Consider the following 14200-nt stretch of genomic DNA (forward strand, 5'->3'; position numbering starts at 1 on the left):
CCCACACCAAATACTATAACTCAGCTGCTTCTGAGCATTAGGACTGTTTTTTCCCCCAACTACATGTTTTATATACATAACTTTTAAAATACCATAGAATTTATTTCTAAGTGAGGCAGGTTTCTAAGTTTTTGTATTCACAGTCACTATGTTTTAGTGTCAATCTCTGAGCATTTGGTGTGATGACCCACCCTTTAGATTAAGGATACCTACAGAGGTCAAAAAAATCAATAATGAGTGAAGCGAGCCAGGTCAGAGAGTATAAAGCAATGGTGAAGAGTGTAGAAAACTTAAGAGCTCAGACACATAGGGGCATCCATAGGGGCAACTGCTACTTTGCTCCAGAAAACACCTTCATAGGGAAATGAAGTCTTTGCGTTGTCAGTTTTTCTAATTTTTTTTTTTTTTAAGAAAGAGAGAGAGAGAGGAGGAAGCAGGCTCCCTGCCTAGCAGAGAGCCCGATGCGGGACTCGATCCTACGACCCTGAGATCATGACCTGAGCTGAAGGTAGAGGCTTAACCCACTAAGCCACCCAGGCAGCCCCTAATTTTTTTTTTTGAAGATTTTATTTATTTATTTGACAGAGAGAGATCACAAGTAGGCAGAGAGGCAGGCAGAGAGAGAGAGGAGGAAGCAGGCTCCCTGCTGAGCAGAGAGCCTGATGCGGGACTCAATCCCAAGACCCTGAGATCACAACCCGAGCCAAAGGCAGCGGCTTAACCCACTGAGCCACCCAGGCACCCAGGCAGCCCCTAATTTTGACAAAGAAATGCCAAATTCTAATTCTTTAAGAAAAGCTAGAAATTTGCATTTTATATAAAATTAATTTGCAAGAAATTCAATAAAACAAACACAGTGTATGCCAACACGTAAAGCCGTAGTGTATGATGTCAAACCAGTATTAACCCCTTCCAAAATTCAAACACTTTGTTTTAGGCTGTACTGGGCTGCAGTAGGAAAGTAAACCAAATGCCTCGTGGCTTAACACAACAGAAGATTATTTCATGCTCATGTAACTGTCCATGGCAAATCCAAATCATGGGTGGGGACTGAGGATATGCGGAGAGTCAAGAGAGGTCACATATAATACAATCATTCAGAAAGCCAAGGTGCATGGCTCTGCATCTTCAGTACGTAACTTCAAGGTCACCCTGACAGTAACTCCATCCTAGTCAAGTATCTTTTTACTGTTCCTTGTACATGAAGGCAAGGGGGAACAGAGGTGAAAGATGGGAACAAAAGAGAAAACCTGACTTTCTTCTAACATAGCCTATTCTATTAAGAACCTAAGGATTTTATTCTAGGAGAATTTACAGAAAAGTTGGCATCTTTTATCAGTGTTCTGTTTTGTTTTGTTTTTTTTAAGTGACAGATCAAAGACTGTATGATATTTTAAAGTTTGCTAAACATACATACACTATTCTCCACTTTCAGGTGGAAAAAAAGAAAGTTAACAGTGACTGGCAAAAATGGGTATTATTTCATGAACATCAGAGAACGTTATTGCTGAAAGCATACTTAAAGATTTATCCCAGTCTCCTCAATTTCAAGACAAATGTTTGTCAGTGATCATACAACTCATTTAAGGCAGATATACAATTTAGAAAAATCCCAAATCACTATTCCTTTACTACTTTATATATTATCCAAACTACAATGTAAATCACTTTACCACCTAGCTTAAAGGATTGATATTGTAAAATGGTCCATTTTTTCATAGACTTCAAAAGCCAAAAGTAAAATAAAAGGGCAGGGAGAATGTGATGGACATGTGTCACTTTTCTGCCTTCCCAAAATACCTTTTCTCTCTTCTGACAACAGCACTCTGATTTTCCTTTGAGAAACTACCTGTCCCCCATTCTAAATGTTGTATGACTCCATCCCCTCTCCCAGCTCCAGGAAAAAGCAGATGTCCCAGCAGACCTCGCCAATCAATGCATTCCTACTGTGGCCACAAGTCTGATTCAGGGATAAACACGTGTTCCAAGAAGGCAAAAAGACCAGTTCAGGAACTTCTGTTAGATTGCTTGGGAAGAAAAACAAGATTTCTGCTGGATTTGAAGATTAACAAGAGAATGTGAGCCAGGAGCTAATGGGCCTATAGAGTAGAAAAAGCCCGCCTAATCATGAAGCCAATAAAGAGGAAAACAGAATTACCTGATGGTAAGAAAGTCCTTCTAACATCATTCGAAGCTTTGGCTTAGTTGTCCATAACAGAAATCTACGCCACCACTCCCGGCTTTTTTTTTTCCTTAAGTCAATTTGGGCTGAGTGATAAAAAGTCTTGCTTACAGAAAAAAATATTACAGGGAAATCAAATATCATACCCAATGGTGAAAAGTCAAAACTGACAACTTATTTACTGTTTGCGAATGAAGCTCTTTTTTGGGGAGGCAGACAGACAGATACAAAAGATAAATAACAGTCACAGTGGTAGTACACAGTAAATGTTAGTTCTGTCAGATGCTGCCCCCAAAACTTTGTATCTATTAAATCATTTAAACTTCACAAGCCTGTGAGGTAGGCATTATCATCACCTCAATTTCACTGAGACAGAGGATTTCAGGTCTTATAGAGGTAATCTGCCCAACGTCATAAAATTAAGAAGTGGTTGAGCTAGGAATCAAATCTTCATTCTATAAAATTCAAAGATGTAGTACTCATTCTTGTTGTCATACTACCTTGAAAAACATTTCGTCACTGGGGATGGTGGTCCAAGAAAGGGGCAAGAGAGTTCTCTAAGATGTTACTGGGAATACAACTCGTTGTTATCAAACTTAGTCTAAAAGGTAAGTGTTCCTCACTGAGCATTATACCTAGTCTGTTGGCCTGTATACACCTCTGGGCAAATGCAGCCTTGTTTCAGAACTGATAACCATAGTCATCCTCTCAGCCCAGTGCTTCTGTACGGTGCAACAACTATACAACCTGAAACAGCAGCCCTGAAGAAAGCCCAAGTTAAACAAACTGCTCAAAATCAAGAGATGTGTTAAGCAATAGAGATAGAACCACAATCACAGTCTCCAAATGTCCAAAACAGAAAAAGGGACAATTCAATCTTTTCCTGGGTCCTTTTCCTTACCAGAGGGTTGCTCACAAACTCACAGTATCATAAATACCTGCACCACGTTTTACCCATCAACTGTGTTAAAGAACAAAATTCGATGGAGTAAATTTCAAACATCTTACTGGCTTCATTCAGCAATTCATGAATCAGGCAGCATCAAATTTAGCAGACAGAAAGGAACTCTGAAAAGCTGTACAAGGTGAGAGATTTTTATAGATGAAGGTGATATGGAACAAGGAAGTTATACTGGACATTTGTGCTGGGGTACTTTCTTATATGGAGCAAAGGGAAGTCTTGGAACAGGGTCAGGTAACTTGAACTGACCAAGCAAGTGTTCACTGATTAACCTAGGCCTTCCTTTCCCAGGAGAGCAGAGCACAGAAATTTAGCTAAATTGTGGTTTGCTGGCATAGGATTTAGCATACCCAAATCTGTCTTGGGCCTAATCTGAATACTTTAACATCTGCACAGAATAAAGGCAGCAACTAGTGACGGACAGACCTGGGTTTTAATCCTAGCTGTTTCTTTTGCTATTTGTCTGGCTTTGAGCAGGATGGATAAATTTCTAAGCATCAGTCTGCTCATCTATAAAGTAGAAATAGATATCTAGCCCAGCAGGTGGTTGACACATTGACTGCCACATAGCAAGTACCAAACAAATGAGAGGTCTTTCTTTCCCACTTCTGCCCACACCCCGGGATGTCTGCTTAGCTAGACTTCCAGAACAAGGCATATATTTTGGAAGCAGCTATCAATGAAGGTTTCAAGACTCCCTGTTCTGATTAATGAGGAGTGTGCAAAGCTCAGTGGCGCTGTGGCTAAGGTGTTTTTATATACCAAAAGCATTCCTCCCTTTGGTCATTTATATTTTAGAAGGCCCAGATCAGACATTCCACACCTAGTCTGTTCCCACAAAACAGAGTTAACACAGAAGTGAAAAGTGAGAATATCAGTGCTAACTGCCAGAGATGATGGCAATGATTAGTGAGAGGAGAGAAAAAGCACTTTGTCAGCTGACAGTAGAGGGCAACTGGAGGACAAATGGGAATAACCAAAAATACTGTTAAAACATCCAGATAAAGTAATAAAGAAATTCAATAATCTGGTTAAATGCTATTAGTTTGTACTTTAGTAGAAAAAAAAATTCTTCCCAAATCTTTTGTTCACTCCAACAAAAAAAATGAAAGCAAATGTAACTCTTTCTTCAGAAAAAAATATAAGTATTCACTATTTTTCTTTTTAGCATCTACTTTTTGTACTTTTTGTGATGCTACATATAACCCAAACTTGTCCCCTATGAAGCTTACACTTAGATGGTAAAAGAAGACAAAAAGAGAGATGAATAACTATGAGAAAAATATGTTTACTTATCAGACAGTAAATTCAGAGACTATTAACTTTACAAGATAAAAAATCCTCTCAGATCTCCACACCTCCTGCGCTTCATATCTATATCTAAACACCAAATCCCATCTTCTCCCCCTTCTGTAGTTCTCTTCAACTCATTCCTTCCATCACCACTGCCTCTCCCCTGGGTGGGGGCCCCAATATCTCTAGCTTTAACTATTTCAGGAGCCGTGAAGCTTCCTTCCTTGCCCCACTCCATATTTAACCTGGATTCATGTTTTTTAATACAAATCGATTCAGTGCTTAAACCACTTTGATGATACCCCATAGACTTCAGGATACAAATCAAATGACTTTAAATAATATGAGAGTCCTTTGTTCTCTGCCTGCCTCTTCAGTCCTAATCTCTTACAAATCCTCCCTGTATCCAAGGCCAAACTGAACACTTAGGTCTTCTGTCTGGTCTTTAATACATTCTCTTCTCTGTGCCCAGAATGACCTCACACTCATTCATTTTCTTATGCCTAGGTTATTCCTGTTCATCCTTCGCATTCAGCTTTAGAAGTCATCTCTTCCGTGAAGCCCTCTCTGACCCTTCACACAAACAGAAAGGAAGAAATGTATACCACAACCTAGTAGGGTTAGGGTTAGGAAAAAATCCATCTAATTACTCCTCTGAGTATTATATCTACCCTAATCAGAGTATCATATTGGAATTCTATCTGCTCCTCTGTCTCTCCATTAGACTCAGGTATCACTGAGACTGGGAGCTCCCCCACTGTAGATTTTCAGGGCCCAACAGATTCTAACAGACATCAAGCACTCAGACAATAGTTATTAAATGAATGAGTGGGTAGATTTGATGAGAAAGATGTTAGGGAGGAGATGGAATTCTAAATCAGTTTCAGAGGAATTTAAACTGGTATAGTGGAAATGGAGGGGACCTTTCAATAATTTTTATCTTAAATAGAGCTTATTAAAATGCAAATATCCTTAATGGTTCATACCAAAAGGTATTAATTGTTTATCACCAAGCATGTTCCAATTTATAATCAGGCTTTATATAAATAAGATAGAATATTGGAGGGAATAAACTTTTAGAGACTACAAGAAAACAAAACTCAGGGCTGCCTGGGTGGCTCAGTTGGTTAAGTGTCTGACGCTTAATTTGGGCTCAGGCCATAATCAGGGGATTGAGCTCAAGGCTCTAGTAGGGCTCTGCATGTGGTGGGGAGACTGCTTGAAAATTCTGGCTCTTGGTCTCCCTTTGCCCCTCCTCACCACTCTCTCCCTCTCTCAAATAAATTAATAAATCTTTAAAAAAATAAAAACAAAAAGGCCTACTTTCTCTACACTAGATCCCTCCATTTTAGTCTGTTCCCTCTGCCAATAAGCAAAATTTTAAACACTTCAGTAGGGAAAAAATGCCCTAGATAATAAAAAAAATTTTTTTTCCAAAATTTTAAGTGCTGTAACTGAAATAAAATGCATGCCCCACAGAAGAATGTTCAGTAGCTCTTCAATACAGCATGAGCTCAAACTGTCTTAACTTGACACTCTACATTTCTCATTCTTCTTTTCCATAGTTATCTCTTTCTGGATATTAATCTGTTCTGTACCCTTTAGAGTGCCATGACATGTTATATATTCCCAGTAAACCATAGTTTTATTTTTATATCTCCTCACATTTATTTTTATAACTCTTCCCATCTCGTAACTTTTTTTCAGAATACCTTTTCCCTTTACTGAGCTGGTGAACTCACTCATTAATTCCCAATTCAAATTCTTACCTCCTCTCTGAAGCCATTTCTATCCCCTCCAAAGGCGAATTAATTCTCCCATCTCCACTCTCCCATAGCTATCTCTATTCAAATACTTTCTGAGGAGTCCCAGCCACATGGAATATCAATAGGTCATTTAGGGACCAAGGGTTTTCATTTTCATTAAGTTGTGAAATATTTAGCTAAAGAGATAACATTTCTGTAATATTTCTGAGGTCTTATATGTACTGTGAAACTTAAAAAGAGATTACAGTGTAATATATTTTCCAAATTTGTATAGTCATGAAAGTCTTGAAGCCAGGAATCCCATTCTTTACAAAATAATTTGTAGGGCAGTGATCTGCAGAATATTTTAGGTAATATGGCCTATTTTGTGATAATCTACATGTCGGTCTCCCTGAAGAGTCTGTGGGCTTGTTAGGAGTAGAAATCTTTCCTTATGGTCTTCATAATCTCAATAAACAATACACAATCAGATGTTAAAAAAAAATCTTCTGCAAACAACCCTAAAATTTGTATGGAACCCCGAATTGCTAAGGAAATGATGATAAAGAAAAAACTGGGGGCATCACATTGCCTGATTTCAAGCTTTACTACAAAGCTGTGATCACCAAGACAGCATGGTATTAGCACAAAGACAGACACATAGACCAGTGGAAGAGAGTAGAGAGCCCAGATATGGACCCTCAACTCTATGGACAAATAATCTTTGACAAAGCAGGAAAAAATACACAGTGGAAAAAAGACAGTCTCTTCAATAAATGGTGCTAGGAAAACTGGACAGCTATGTACAGAAGAATGAAACTTGACTACTTTCTTACACCACACACAGACAAACTCGAAATGGATGAAAGACCTCAACATGAAGCAGGAATCTATCAAAATCATAGAGGAGAACATAAGCAGTAACCTCTTCAACATTGGCCACAGCAACTTCTTTCAAGACATGTCTCCAAAGGCAAAGGAAACAAAAGCGAAAATGAACTTTTAGGACTTCATCAAGATCAAAAGCTTCTGCAGAGCAAAGAAACAGTCAACAAAACAAAGAGGAAACCCATGGAATGGGAGAAGATATTTGAAAATGACACTACAGACAAAGGTCTGATATCCAAGATCTATAAAGAACTCCTCAAACTCAACACATACAAAACAGATAATCACATCAAAAAATGGGCAGAAGACATGAACAGACAATTCTCCAAAGAAGACATACAAATGGCTAACAGACACATGAAAAAATGTTCATCATCGGGCACCTGGGTGGCTCAGTGGTTAAGCCGCTGCCTTCGGCTCAGGTCATGATCTCAGGGTCCTGGGATCGAGTCCCGCATCGGGCTCTCTGCTCAGCAGGGAGCCTGCTTCCTCCTCTCTCTCTCTCTCTGCCTGCCTCTCTGCCTACTTGTGATTTCTCTCTGTCAAATAAATAAATAAAATCTTAAAAAAAAAAAAAATGTTCATCATCACTAGCCATCAGGGAGATTCAAATCAAAACCATACTGAGAGGGACGCCTGGGTGGCTCACTTGGTTGGGCAGCTGCCTTCGGCTCAGGTCATGATCCCGGCGTCCTGGAATCGAGTCCCACATCGGACTCCTTGCTCAGCGGGGAGCCTGCTTCTCCCTCTGACTCTGCCTTCCACTCTGTCTGCCTGTGCTCACTCTCTCTCTGACAAATAAAATCTTTAAAAAAAAAAAAAACCCACACTGAGATACCACCTTATACCAGTTAGAATGGCCAAAATAAACAAGACAGTAAATAACATATGTGGAGAAAGGGGAACCCTCTTACACTGTTGGTCGGAATGCAAGTTGGTACAGCCACTTTGGAAAACAGTGTGGAGATTCCTTAAGAAATTAAAAATAGAGCTACCCTATGACCCTGCAATTACACTACTGGTTATTTACCCCAAAGATACTGATGTAGTGAAAAGAATGGCCATCTGTATCCCAATGTTCATAGCAGCAATGGCCACAGTCGCCAAACTGTGGAAAGAACCAAGATGCCCTTCAATAGATGAGTGGATAAAGAAGATATGGTCCATATATACAAGGACGAATACCCAACTTTTGTATCAACATGGATGGGACTGGAAGAGATTATGCTGAGTGAAATAAGTTAAGCAGAGAGAGTCAATTATTACAAGGTTTCACTTACTTGTGGAGCATAAAGAATAATACAAAGGACGCTGGAAGATGGAGTGGATAAGTGAATTGGGGGAAATCGGAGGGGAAGAGAACCCATGAGAGACTGTGGACTCTGAAAAACAAACTGAGGGTTTTGGAGAAAAGGGGGATGGGGGAGTTGGGTGCACCTGGTGGTGGGTATTAAGGAGGGCACATATTGCATGGAGCACTAGGTGTAGTGCATAAATAATGAATTTTGGAACACACACACCAAAAAAAATTAATTTTTTTAAAAAATCCTCCAAATTAATTTATAGAAAGAAGGTAAGAGTACTAAAAAATGGTAATAGGAATGGCCATTCCTATTACCCATGTATATCTCACAACAGAAGGTAATGCACATCTGCATACATCCCCCTTCCTGTGCCTGAGTTGTAGGTCACAGAAACCCAACTCAGGCTAACCTTTGCACAAGAGAAACATGTTGGTAATGTAGCTGAATACTAGTGTTCATTGCAAAATTAATGGAAAAGCTGCAGAAATCTAGGACCTAGAGGGAAAAATGAGCAACTCCATGCTATTGAGAAATACATGTTCTCTCTGTCCATTTTCTATCATGGCAACGCTGTTTCTCTTTGCATTTATGTGTCTTCTTCTAAAATTAGGATGGCAGAAAACATGGGAACCACAACCAAAGTAAGTACCCTTGTCAGAAAATGTGAACCTCTTTGTCCCAGTGTCTCTGTACCAATATCATTTAAGAACTCTGCTGGTATTTGCATGGTTCCTGAGCCCATGCTTAGGGAGATAGATAATTTCTGTTGCAAGGGAGATAGATAAAAGAACCAAGGCCTGGCCATAATTCCAGCCACTCCTTTATTCAAGTGCCAAGCTGGCAAACTACCCAAAAAGGAGAGATGAAAAAGCTTGACGAACAGACCAGAAAAGAGCTAGCTGATTAAACATGGCTGAACTAAAAAGCTGTCCAGGTACTTTATCATTGTTAATACAGGAAAATAATATTTTGTTGTTGTTGTTCTTGTTGTTGTCGTATAGAGAGGTAACTCACTTTCTGTTCTGGATTCCAGCATTTTCGCCCACTGTGAAGAAAGAGCTTTTAGAAAAGCAAAACAAAGGGACATGGAAAATATATACTTAGCTTACCAAAGCACAAAGATGCTGAATTTGTCCTTAAAATGCAATATCTGAACACTTTCAAAACCCCTGGAAACTAGGTTACAAAAGAAACACCTCTCTGAATAGCTAACCATATCAATTTAGTTCTTTATTTCATTTTTTCTGGTGGAGAATCACAATTTGACCTCCAGACTACCCCTAAAATCGGGGAAAAAAGAAGCTGAGTTATACATAAGACTGTTGGAATTGACATAAATTTAACATTATTTAATACTTATTTTCCCACTTCACCAGAAAAAAATCTGGAAGAACCACTTAGTTTCTACTTCCCCATACTGCTTACCTAGAGTTTTACAGTCACCAATAGAGAAGAGTTTAATTTTTTGAGAGATAGAAAAATGAAGAATTAAAATTGTAATTAGAAAAATTGCCTCAATCAGAATTGCACTTCAAGATGCTTGAATGGATGGGCTAAATAAGTTCAGGCATCCATTAGTTTCCAAATTGAATTAAAATATACTGAGTGCTAATTCAAAAATCTAAAGGCAGCCAACTGGAATAGAATGAGAATTATCTGGGTCTAAAAGGGTAGTGTAGATGACACAAAGCAAGGAAAGACGATGGCATTTTTGCTGACCTGAAAGAATGAAACAGAAATCTTAAAACCACTAGTAATTTATTACAGCCCATTATACTAATATCACTGTTTACTCCAAGCCTGCATCGCGGGGGGTCCCTTTTGATTTTGCAAGGCACAATAGCCCAATTCTAATCCTCCTCCTCTGCTCTTTCCCACAGGAAGCCCTTTTTCTCTGCCATTTGCTGTGTGCAGCACAGATGACCTGTGGTAATTGCTGAAGACATTTTCACCCATATTTTTTAGCAAATGTAATTTCCTTTTGATGCTGCCATGTCCTCTCCCTGCCCTGCTGTGACAACAAACTCCAATAATCATGCAACTAACATTCAGATAGAGATCAAGTAATGCAGCCAGCTGTATCACAACTTTTGACTTTCAACTTTGTACTTACTTGGGTGCACATATTACCATTTAAGGAAATGAAAAACATTTTATTCTCTAATGAAAATAGCTTTTGGCTTGGGATGAAGCTGGTGGTATTGTCCTGAGCTTTAAAACAAAAACAAAAACAAAAACTTTATATAATTCAGCTCTAACAAAAGTCTTTAAAAAATAAAAAGTGAATCCTTTTTCATAACACACATTTTTAAAATACTCCATGATTAAAATACTCATTATTTATGATCTTGAAGTAACACTCCTTATTTTTTTAAAGATTTTACTTAAAAAAAAGATTTTTATTTATCTGACAGAGATCACAAGTAGGCAGAGAGGCAGGTAGAGAGAGAGAGGAAGAGAAGCAGGCTCCCCGCTGAGCGGAGAACCTGATGCCGGGTTTGATCCCAGGACCCTAAGGTCATGACCTGAGCCGAAAGCAGAGGCTTTAATCCACTGAGCTGCCCAGGCGCCCCTAACACTCCTTATTTTTAAGACTCTCTTTCAAATATTCTAAATCTTTGAAGAAATGTGTATTTTGAATAGAGAGAGGGAGGTAGAAGAAAGAGGGGTGGAAAGGGTTGCATAACTAGAATTACACAACAAATTATTCTAAAACTTAGTGGTCTAAAACAACCAATTGTTATGTTCAGGTATTCTGTGGGTCAGAAACTTAGGACACAACATGGTCAGCGTGACTCCTCTCGCTGGTGGCTAAAGTCTCTGCTGGAAAACTTGAGAGATGAGGTACAGAAAGCAACTGAAGACTCACTCAGATGTCTGCCTGTCGATGGTAGCTATCAACTAGAGAAGTCAACAGTAGTTTATGTCACTGGGAACACATAACCATGGCCTCTTTGTTTGGCTTGGGATTCCTCACACCATGGCAGTTTAGGACCAATATGACGTCTGTCGCCCAAAAAACAAAACACACCATGCCGTAATATCACTTGCCCAGACACCTGGTGAACTGATGGACTAACATCTCATTGGAGACCAGCTAGGAAAATTGAGCCAACGTCACTTCCCCCATGACATCAATCTCGGGAAAACAGAAAAAAGGCTGCTTAAGAAGAAAAAACAGGGGCACCTGGAAGGCTCAATCAATTAAGTGTCTTCCTTCTGCTCTGGTCATAATCTCGGGGTCCTGGGGTAAAGCCCTGTGTCAGGTTCCAGGGAACCTCCCTCTCCCTCCGCCCTTCTCCCTTGCTCATGCTCTCGCTGTCTCAAAATGAATAAATAAAAAATCTTAAAAAAAAAAAAAAAAGAAGAAGAAGAAAAAGAAATAGACTTGGTAAGTTCCTGAACTTTGAGCTACTTACCAAAAGACTGTTTTATACTGGAAAAGACTCATTTTAAACATTTAAATATTTTTTTAAAGATTTTATTTTTTTGACAGACGGAGATCACAAGTAGGCAGAAAGGCAGGCAGAGAGAGAGGAAGGGGAGCAGGCTCCCCGCTGAGCAGAGAGTCCGATGCTGGGCTCGATCCCAGGACCCTGAGATCATGACCTGAGCCAAAGGCATTTAAACATTTTAAACTCAAAGAGATTCTTATAAACAAAAATAAGATGAGATCAATTATATATATCATAAAGAGAGCCACTTTATTTTTATGTGTGAGTTTTAGCACATATATGTGTGGCCCTACTAAACTAGGAATCTCTTTTAAGTTTTTAATATGCTAAGAAGCAAGCTATTCTTCAGACCATAAGCTACATGAAGTCATGAACTGTGAGTCCTTTCACCCACTTAATCATTTTTTATTGAGTACCTACCATGACCAAGGCATTCTAGTATAGGCACTAAAAATAGAGAAATGAATGGTATAGTCCCTGCCCTCAGAGAGCTCAGAATCTGTAACACAGAAAGAAAGCAACCAATTATTTTAATAGGGGAACTCCATAGGTTCAGTCACCAAAAAAAAAGAGATCCTGTACATGGTTTAAAAACCTTAAGAGGGAATGTAAGAACCATCAAAGTTAAACACAAATTCAGAAAATATGCCAAATCCACAGAGCATTTATTATTATCTGCTTAGCTCAGTTAATGCAAACTAGCAACAAAGTCAGGATGGTAGATTCATTTATTTTGTGGCCCAGTTATCTCTGCATGTGACAAGGTCTATCCCAGAGCTATAAGTTACATTCCTATTTCCGGTCAATCATTGTGAAAATGCACAATAAGGAAGGCTGATTCTCAAGTGTATATGGTTAAAAGGCATCCATTCTCACTATAAGAAAATGCTTTAATATTTAAAAGCTTCTGACGGTAGCTCTATTCTATCAAATCACCATGAAGCTAGGGAGATGAGAGGGAGGTCAACTGTAAATCATTTTAGAAACCTAGACATAGCATATTTTGCCAAATCAAAGACATCACCAATTTTAAGATGTTCCATCATTTTATTTACCACCAAGAAAGAAAAATGATATCAAATAAATTATGACACTACACTAAGACATTCTCAATTGCTGGTCATATCCCAAGTTCAGAGATGTAAAAATATTCTTAAAATTTCATCTTTCTATGAATGCAATGTGGTATCTATGGAAGCCCTGATAGATCTCCAGGGAGAAGTGATAATGAGACAAGTTCTGATAACTTTGGGATAAGAGTTCTTAAATAGGAATGGTCCTAATTTGGTTTAACGGTTTAGGATCCATACCCTTTGCCCTGGTCTACAGTGTTCTATATAATCTGGTATCTTCTGGGCCACCCTGCTCACTACTCACTCTTCACCAGTCTCCCTGGCCTTCTAGGCTTATTCCTGGCTTGATCCTGTACTTTGTGTCCTCCACTTGAAATTCTATTTCCTATTTCTCCCACTGATACAAGTACTTCATTAGTGCATAGAAAGTATATTTTCTCAATGTTAAAAGAATACATGGCATAAAATAGACACAACATATATTTTAATAAGTTGTAAAGTTACCTAAAAGTAAAAAGAACTAAGGTGTTCAACCCATTCCTGAGTCTCTGATTAGCATAAAGAGGGAAAGAATTTTAAATATGAAATGGGGTGAATGCTAATTGAGTTATCCTCAACAGAGTCCCCAAAAAGATTTATTCTCAATTTTTCTGAAGGTTATTGAAGGGGCAATTAGAAGTTTAAAAAGCAAATGAAAAGTAGCAACTTCCAAAGAACCAAACTAAAAGGGTTAATTTTTATGAATACAGCATTCTTCTCCTTCCCCTTCAGGGACTCAGTATCATTGGCTTTGGGAATAAAGAGGTCACCAGAGATGAAGAAAGCGTTAACTTATAGTATAATAGAGTGACAGGGATCCATTAAGAATCAAGAAAAGGATATGAATAAAGAAACAGGAAGCCTCTGAAAGATGCCAGGACCACCCACCACAATGACACCCATCATTTTCTAAGTCTGCAGGTACAGGGTACTACTGGTGTTATTGAATGACCTGTACGGGTTCATTTCATTCATTTCCCACCTGTCTTAATTTTCCTTACCTACTGCATAAGGTTTAGGCAAATTATGAAGTTTTTAAAAGGGACACACACATACACATACCTCATTTATTTTGCTATGTTAGAACAAAGAAAAAAAGATGGTAATATCACCAACTTCCAAGCCCCTTAACCTATTTGTCTATCCGTGGTTTCAAGAATCATGTATGTCATGTTTGGGGATAGATGTGGTTTATAGTGTGCTTGATGCGATGATTCCTCTAGAAACATCTTTCACATCCCTGGAGGAGTTACAGGACTT

General features: G+C 38.7%; 2 long non-coding RNA genes across 2 annotated transcripts in view; one reads left to right on the forward strand and one right to left on the reverse strand.

Moving 5' to 3' along the window:
* Positions 1-2148, forward strand: part of LOC309860885 — an 80453-nt gene extending 78305 nt beyond the window's left edge. The window contains exon 5 of the long non-coding RNA XR_014309686.1: positions 1895-2148. This is a non-coding gene — a long non-coding RNA (uncharacterized lncRNA). The remainder of the gene's footprint in view (positions 1-1894) is intronic.
* The window catches only part of LOC309860886, a 443591-nt gene that overhangs the window by 373768 nt on the left and 55623 nt on the right, over positions 1-14200 (reverse strand). The gene's annotated exons all lie outside the window — the stretch shown is intronic.

Source organism: Mustela nivalis (assembly GCF_964662115.1).
Source record: "Mustela nivalis genome assembly, chromosome: 3".
In the NCBI taxonomy this organism is placed as follows: domain Eukaryota; kingdom Metazoa; phylum Chordata; class Mammalia; order Carnivora; family Mustelidae; genus Mustela; species Mustela nivalis.